Consider the following 9,521-nt stretch of genomic DNA (forward strand, 5'->3'; position numbering starts at 1 on the left):
AAGCTTTATCTGATTATCCATGAGAATGGTTAACTGGATGCCGCAATTGTTATGCGTGCGGTGCTCTAACACCCAAAGCAAATTACATATAGTGAAATGTGTTCGAAAAGTTCTGTTAACGTTGTGTCAGTGATTGAAATTGCGAAAACAAGGTTTGCATCTGCCGCCAAAACTAGGTAGCCTAGGTTGTGCGGACTTCCTTTGTTCCTTACAAATTCAAAATTGTGTATTTTTCAGCCTTTCAGCCACTTCAAGCTGGAACATAAAATTGCTAATGCAAATTCTTAGAATTAAATTTACTTCTGAAGTTCTGACAGTGGAAAGGAATCCCACAGCAAGTGTGTGGTCACACAGATAGACTGCATTGGTCCATAGCGTGCTGGGGCTGCGGCAGCAACCTAGTCTAGCGAGCTCTGACCTCTGAGTCTGCTGCTTGCTGCTTTGCTTTTTTTTCTGACAGAGATCAGGCTGGTGGGCGCTTTTGTCGCCACAAGTCTTAAGTCTTAACCCCAATTATAAAAAAAGTGGAAAGGAAAATTTATTTATTGTTTTGATTTCTTTTAGTTTTAGGTACATTACAATCAAACCATGAATACCAAAATTACCAAGGTCCAACTCCAAGTATCTACCTATTGTACTTGTAAGTTGTAATGACTACCTAGTGAGGTGGGTGGGGCCCAGTGTGGAATTCTGTATATGTAATATATTCTCATGTCAATACCTATAAGAAAACATATCAAATACCAACCCTACCACCGCGTTACACCACCTTCCACTGCAATGAAAATGTATAAACTGAGTTCATTAGAAACCGCCGTGCTTCCGAAATCGCGCGTGGTTTTTTGAAATCCAATCCCGTGTTGCCAACGACTAATCAAGTTAACTAGTCGTTAATCTGTTGGCTAGCGGACACATTTTTGCAATAAATACGTTCTAAAATAAAAAAAAACACATCCAGCCTTGTAAAAAATTCTCACGATTGGACAACACCAACAAAGTTTTCGATTTCACACAAAATTATGAGATAAACTGCTACTCTTCCACTGCATATGTTCACAATGTGTTTTCTATGTTTACGTATTACAAGACGGTGTCACACACAGTAATGTTTTGGTTGTGTCTATTTTGATTTCACAATAAATAGATTTAATTCACATTCCATTCTCAGATTCAAATGATTGAAAGTTTTTTTTTAATTATAAAAACCCATTTATATGTTCCAGATTTGAATTTTTCTATTTTTTGCCCTATTATGTTAAATTTATCTTGATAAATTCACTTCAAATTCTGAATGATTTTGTCTGCCATCCCGCGTTTTCGAAAAGTTTTGTGTCTTTTAGAAAATTTTCGTTGTTTATCATGGGAAACTATTTCATTTGTTTTCATTATATAAAACATAGAGCACGCACCATATAGTGCATTAATAATACAATTTAATTTAATAAAAATTAATTTTTAATTTAAAAAATATAATCAGATTTTTAATTCAATATTTTTCTAATAGAGTTTTATTCTACAGCATGTAGGGTAAACGCGGTATATTCCGACACATTAAGGACGCATCGAGAAATGAAAAACTATTAAAAAAATAACCGTATGCATTACTCGAGTTCTGTTTGCTTGATGTGACTAGCAAAACACCATACTATGCGCCAGCAACAATGAAACATCACAAAATATTGCCATATTTATATAAAAGCCTTTAGAATGCAAACCTACCAAATCCCCACACTCAGGATGATGTATGTTTTTGGTGAATTTTCCCGTGCATTTTCACTTTTTTTAAGCTATTGCTGTGCTCAGTTGGCGCAATGTAATGAAAATTGATTCTCTTCGCGCACGTGTTCGCGCAATCCCGGCCATCAATTCTATGTCGTGCTGCCGCGCACGAGCAGTATGTGGAGGAACAGACGTAATACTCACATTACTCAGTACAGTATGCCTTTAATTATCTTTCAATAATATATGATTTTTCTTGATACGGAAATTTGGTGAATGAGAAATCTAGAACTTTATTTTTGAAGAAATTTTCTCCAAAGTCATATGGCAACACTGAACACCGTCTGTTTACATTTCGTATGTATAATAGCCGCAGTTTACGATTACCGTACGTTCCGTATCCGACAAGGCGGACAAGCGGAAGAGTCCGAAGTAACCCGGATATGTCTTACATTTTATTATTGCCAGTTCGACTTGCGTAGTCAATATACTCGCGTATATTGTCGACTAATATAGTATAACTATTTTAGCTTTCTAAAGTACGGCGCACGGCACATTTTTTTACCAGCATAGTACGGCTCACCGCGCAGGTCGTTAAAATAACAAAATAAATTCCCGCGCACCTGGCACATCTTCCTGACCATGGCCAAATCCCTGTATTCCGACACTGTGTGTGGCAATATTCGGCATGTAGTGAGGCGCATTCCGTCCGCGCTTCAAATTCTACTGATACGTAATGCCGTCATCCACGTGTTCAAATTCCGTTTGCTGTGCGAGCTGTATTGGAATACAACACGGCTTTGAATTAGAACACTAATGAATATTGAACACTGCTTACAGCAATCCCTTGATTAGCACGGTTTTGAATACCGCGGTTTTGATTAACGCGGAAAAAAAATTACACGGTAAAACTCGGGGATTTATTAACCGCGTTAATCAAGGGATTGCTGTATTCTTAAGTTTGATTAGCGCGGTTTTGCTTAACACGGTAAAACTTGGGGATTTATTAACCGCGTTAATCAAGGATTGCTGTATTTACGCTTTTAATTAATAACTATTAAGCTTTTAATTAAGCAAATTTTAATTTTTGTACATAGCTTGGAATGATCTGTGTGTGTCCAATTCAAGTTGTGACAAAATTAGTTTTCATGTTTCTAAATCCATTTCTCAACTTAATCATCTATTAATTTATTTACCATTTGAAATCAGCAAATACAAGTATACTTAAAGGATTCCTAATATATTCACAGATGTATTTAAAAGTCTCAAACCATAATATTCTTCCCATACAAACAGTTATTCACTATTTGGTACAGCAAGGTCAACTGTCAAATTTGATACATTTTTCGATGATCTCACTGGGTAAGCGTGCATTGTCTCTCTTTGGATCTCAATATTTTCCCACTAGATGGCCAAGACCTAGTGTTTTGGCAGTAGTTTGACGCGCAAATGTATGATGTCACCATTTCAACCATCAAAGAACGCATGGAACTAAAACAAAGCTTAATATAAAGGAAAAACTAGAGAGGTGACGGAATTACCCATGATGTCGGAATATACCATGTTTACCCTAAGTTCAGTTTCAAGTAGGGGAAAATCCCCCTGAGGGATTTTCCTCTAGAGGGTGTTTGCTTAGTTTATCCTGTGAAGGATATTTGGTGCCCTCAGGATTATCTTGTACCAATGACTCTTGACTTTGTTCTTAGCTTAAGTATAGTGTTGTTTAGGAATGACCTGTGTTTCATTGTCCCAAATTTGTTCTCAGGGTTGGAGGTAGGCTTAGCTAGGTATTGTAGCTTAGGGTGATTGAGCTAATCTTCACATAGCTTTTGTGAACCCCTGTTGACGGGACCGCAACAACGTAGCCTCAGCATTAGGCCTTTGATGGCCATTGACAAAATGTTTCTATGTCAAATCGTTTTTGAGTTTTGGGGGTTTTTTGTTAAAAAAACGAAAAGTGGTCAAAGTTACCCTGCCAGTCAAAGTAACCCCATTTTATGGTAATTGATAGATCCTCATTATTGTGACATAGGTAAAGCTTAAGAGTCCCAATTGGTACAGACCTTGGCAAACAGGTGCGTAAGACTGTAGCAAACAGGCATAATGAGGCTGTAACAAACAGGTGCAGTAATATCCCAGCATACAGGTGCGGTGAGATTGTAGCGAACAGGCATGGTCAGATGGTAACACACAGGTGCGGTGAGAACAGGCCTCTCTTTGACATGCCTGCTTCCAGTTTCATGCCCTCATCCATGCCTGCTTCTGTTATTCAAAGATCTGGAAAATAATGATAGATGAATACATTGTGCAAATCATTATTACATCATACATCATTATTGAATGCATCATCATGTATAAGAATGCAGGCTCTCATAGACATTACAACAAAATTCTATCAATTTTGGAAATGCGTTGCAACCTATTATCTTGTATGCACTCACTCTAATTCTGTTGAATGACAATTCAACACCAAGTTATGATATCTTTGGTAGATAAACAAAATTTGATAAGTAAATAATTTTTGAAAGTTAATTAAGTTGAGAACATAATCTTGTTGTATATACTATAGATTAAATTTTTTTAAAATGCTTGATGCCATTTGGTATGGAAAATCCTCAGGCAATGCATGGAGAGTGATCACTGATCAAATATCTGAACTTTCTTGGAACTATAGTCATAAGATCAATCAAATTATTTCACTCATTTAAAATTAGTTCATTTAATCACCTGAATGTGAGAAGACAAGTGTGGGCTTACCGTTTGAGAGCAGGCCTCAAAATCATTGTCCAAGTAGTAAGTAATAGTGCCGCTTGTCTCCTCAGGCACACACATTCACTTGGAAACCTGAAATAAAAGGCCGGTATCAGGTAACGCATTCCACACGATACTAGAAAGCTAACATGAATTTATCCAGAAAGATAATCCTATCATTCCAAGAATGGGATTTTCCCCAAACCAGTTAATGTCAGCACTCTCAAATCAAGTGCCACTTTGGGATTGGGATATGTGACAAAGGCATGAGGGAGGGATAAGTAAAACACAATCTGTCTAGAGAAAAGTATTTTGATATGGGGTGGTAATACGTGAGAGTTACAATACAGGAGTATAAGCTACAGCGTCGACCGTTAGGTTGGAAAACTCAACCGAGAGCTCCATCACGGGGGTTCTAAGGGAGGGGAGAGGGGGGGGGGTGGAACTCTAGAGAGCTCCATCACAGGGGTGGTCTCATTCTAAGGTTCAAATTGGATTTTCAAATTATTACTACTTAGTAATTACTACCTACTAAGGTTCAAATTACTACTCCGGGGGGCTTACTAAAGTTCCCAACCCAGTTATAGAGATCATACCTCTGTTCACTGAGTTCTTGTCCTCGTGACACATGCCGTCAAACGGGGTAAAAAGGGACGGTTTTGAGCGTTTTTTGTTAATAACTTCTTACCATGAAACATTTCAGAAACAAGTTTAAGCTCATTTTATAGCTCTTTGCAAGGGTTATCCAATGGCATCTTAAAAAAATTCCATTTGCTATTTGTAAGGTGCCAGACGCAAAATAAAACCATCACAATTTACCCCTGGGAACGGGTAACCCAGGACACTTGCAATTAAAGTTAATTTTAAAGCGTTTGAAGCATGCTGAGTGTACTCATCCATTACTAACAGTACTTTGAAGTCCTCCTCTTTCATTGTAGATGATGTAAATGTAATATAAATGACATTTTCTGTGATTTTTACTTGTTTTTCCTTTATTGATATTATATTACCGTCAACCGGGGCTACTCGGGACAAGTGGGGCTACTCGGGACAGGCCTCCGACACGGCGTAAAACTGTTGTAGTAGCGAAACTAATTGGAATATTGCAAAACTAAAAATAGTGGCGTAAACATTAACATTTTTCCTATCTATGTAGTATAAAGGAAGTCGAAAAATACTACATTTACTTGCTTTGAAAAATTCTTGAAAAAAATGGTGAAAACCTATATTTTGTAAAGTTACAATTGCTAAGGTATGTAGCAAAAAAAATATTCGCCGTATTAAAAAATTTTACTTACCTAAAAGTTGCACCCAGGTGTCGGCTTGAAAATGTAATTGACTATAAAAAAAATTTGCCTATCTCATTCCAAAAAGAAATGGCAGCCATTTCCGCACGGCGGGGATACTCGGGACACCCCCCCGGGGCTATTAGGGACACCCCAAAAAACGCATTTACGGTAGAACCTCAGCAAAGGCTCCAATTACAAAAAAATTGATTAAAAACAAAGAATATTGATCACATTTTCCTTGCTCAGCGAAAAATTTCACTTATTGAAAAATTAGTGCATCATCGGTCATCACTAAAGTGTGCATAGCATGTCATGTATACAGAGGTGGGCAGTAGCGCGCTACATGTAGCGGCCGCTACTAGCGGCCACTACATTTTTAGTAGCGGTAGCGGCTCTACATTTAAGGCAATGTAGCGGTAGCGGTAGCGCCCGCTACATATTTAAGTAGCGATACGAGGTTTTGCCGCTACAGCGCTACCGCTACATTTATAGATAAAGCCTTTAGATTTTACTTAAGGGGACCGGCTACCCTCCAACAAAACTTTTTGTTTACAGACGGATCGTTTTGAAACTTTGTACACATATGTAAAACAGAAATCTAAGATCTTTTTGTTCGTGTAAATTAAAAAAAAATAGCCCAAGCTTTCCCATTGCCAATTATTTGCATTCAAGGTACCAGCACGCGTCTTTAGACCTATTTATATTCAATTTAACGTGAATAATAGCCTATAAATGGGACTTTTTATAAATAAATATCTATAAAATATTCATTTTACATAACTTTGCAACTGCATTACGCAAAAACTATTGCATGAACATCCATGGTAGTAGCTTTGTTAAACGCGTCTCGTTTGTAGCTTTCAAACGAGTGTAAGCACTTTGTAATTAACGAGAGTAAAGATCTATATATACAGATTTAATTCAAATAAATCTTTGTACATATTGTTAAAAAATGTTCATATATATATATTTAAAATTTTCTTACGCAAAAATTATAGCACGCACAGCCATGCGGTAAACTGCGTTATATATATAGACGCGCCTTTTCAGCAGCTACAAAATGAGTCAAGAAAACGGTAAAGCCAAAATTTCCGATTTTTAGGGTAGCCGGTCCCCTTAATAGTATTAAATATTATTTAAAAACCATCATGATACATACATAAAATAAATTACAGAATAAAACTGTACGAAAGATTTCGGTGTAATGTTGTCAACCTCAGCCTGTTACTAGTGTCAACATGTTAGTTGTTCCTTGTTAAGTTGTTACCAGTTACCACTTACAGGTTTTTTTCATCTTTCAGTTTGCTTACAGTTATTTTTACAGTTATTTTTATGATTTACCTTCCCTACATGGATGTCTACTTCAATCTACCAATCTCAAAAATAATCCACATATATATACAAAAAAAGACTGATTTTATATGTATATGTGAATAATTTCTTAGATTGGTAGATTAAAGTTCACATCCATGTAGGGAAGGTAAAACATAAAAATAACTGTAACTTCTATTTACTGTATCTAATCCTGGGGTAACCCATACTAGTTCGGTTAGGTTAATTGCAATAAAGTTGCATTGATATCATAATGATATGTTATAAAAATGTTTATTATCGTTAAATGTTAATGAGTAAATCCCAATAGCAGAACAAAAAATATTTAGAGATTTCCAATAATTTTTGCCATTGTAGCGGCTAATGTAGCGCGCTACATTTTACTGTAGCGGTAGCGGTAGCGCCCGTTACAATCTAGTGGATGTAGCGGTAGCGGTAGCGCCCGCTACATTTAGAGCATGTAGCGGTAGCGGTAGCGCCGCTACATTTCCAAGTAGCGCTGCCCAGCTCTGCATGTATAGAATTGTGCACCATGCATCATGGAATGAAAAGTAATTGACCTAAACTATGATTTATTTCTCCAAAAGATACGTTGGTTGTCACTGAAACATTCCTTTCTGTTTCAGGTATGCTTTTCACGATCTTTTTTACCATTCACTTAACCCAATTAAAATGATGTGAAATTACGAGCCGTCCTGTAAGCTTACAGATACAAAAAAAAAATGCTATAAGGCTGCTGATATGAAGCTTGCAGTGGACAAGGTTGTTGTAAATGCTCAATGGCATGTTCATGGATACGGTAATATTGCATCAATAATATGATAATTGCACATAAATAATACAGTAATTAATGTATATGGCAATATCATATCAATAAAGGAAAAACAAGTAAAAATCACAGAAAATATCATATATTCTACCTCTACATCATCTACAATGAAAGAGGAGGACTTCAGAGTACTGTTAGTAATAAATGAGTATGCTCTGCATGCTTCAAATGTTTTGAAATGAAGTTTTATTCCCATTGTCCCGAGTAGCCCCGACCAACGGGGCTACACGGGACAATCGTATTTTTGCGTCTGGCACCTTACGAATAGCATATAGAATTTTTTTTACAATGTCATTCAATAGCCCTCGCAAAGAGCTATAAAATGAGCCTAAATTTGTTTATGAAATGTTTCATTGTAAGAAGTTATTAACAGTTGTTAACAAAAAAACGATCAAATCTGTCCCGAGTAGCCCCGGTTGACAGTACCATATTCATTAATTACCGTATTAGTAATGTGATATTACTGTATCCATGGAAATGCCATTGAGCATTGACAATGACCTTGTCCACTGCAAGCTTCATATCAGCAGCCATGTAGCATTTCTTCTGTATCTGTAAGCTAACAGGATGGTTCGTAATTTCGCACAATTTTAATTGAGTCAAGTGATTTCATTATAACAAAAAAGATAACCATCATATGTTTTGGAGAAATAAATCATAGTTTAGGTTAATTACTTTTCATTCTTTGATGCCCAGTGCTTAATTCTATCTATGAGATTCTATGAACAATTTTGTGATGACTGATGCAGTAATTTTTTGTTAAGCAAAATTTTTTCACTGAGCAAGGTATATGTAATAAAAATTCTTTGTTGTTAATTTTTTCATTAACTGGAGCCTTTGCTAACCAAGGTTCTACTGTAAATGCAATTTTAGGGGTGTCCCTTATTCCCCCGTTTTGCGGAAATGGCTGCCATTTTTTCTTGGAATGAGACATGCAAATTCTGTCAATCACATTATTGAGCCAACACTAGTGTGCAACTTTTATGTCAGTAAAATTTTTCAATACAACAAATATTTTTTTCTACTACAGACCTTAGCAGAGGTACTTTTCCAAAACCTCTTTTCACACTTATTTTCAGGGATTTTTTAGAAGTAATAAATGTATGATTTTTCAACTTGCTTTATGCTGCATAGATAGTGAAAATGTTGAAGTTTATGCCACTATTTTTTTGTTTTGCAATATTTTGATTAGTTTAGCTGCTACAACATTTCTACAAAAATGTTGGAGGACTGTCCCTTATTACCCCATTTGACGGTATATATGATGTATTGTATAGCCTCTAGTGTGCAGCAAAATGTCTTCCACAGTTTAGATGAGTGAAATCTGTTGAGTGTTCAGCTAGTAATTGAGGTAATTTGGATTGACATTGTGTTTCTATATTTGTTTACATTCTGATCTAACTGAACCTCCAATTGGAAACTAGTACCGTATCTTTCTAGATTTTTAAGGAATGAGGCATGTTATAGTTTAAAATATTGATGTGATTAGACAAACTGAAATATTAATTGATGACCCAAGATATAGACAATATTACTATCAGGCACTTTACTGTGCTTGATAACAATTGTAATTTCCAGTGTTATTCATATTCTGTTGTGTG

The sequence above is a fragment of the Hyalella azteca genome, unplaced genomic scaffold (assembly GCF_000764305.2).
Source record: "Hyalella azteca isolate HAZT.00-mixed unplaced genomic scaffold, Hazt_2.0.2 contig5593, whole genome shotgun sequence".
In the NCBI taxonomy this organism is placed as follows: domain Eukaryota; kingdom Metazoa; phylum Arthropoda; class Malacostraca; order Amphipoda; family Hyalellidae; genus Hyalella; species Hyalella azteca.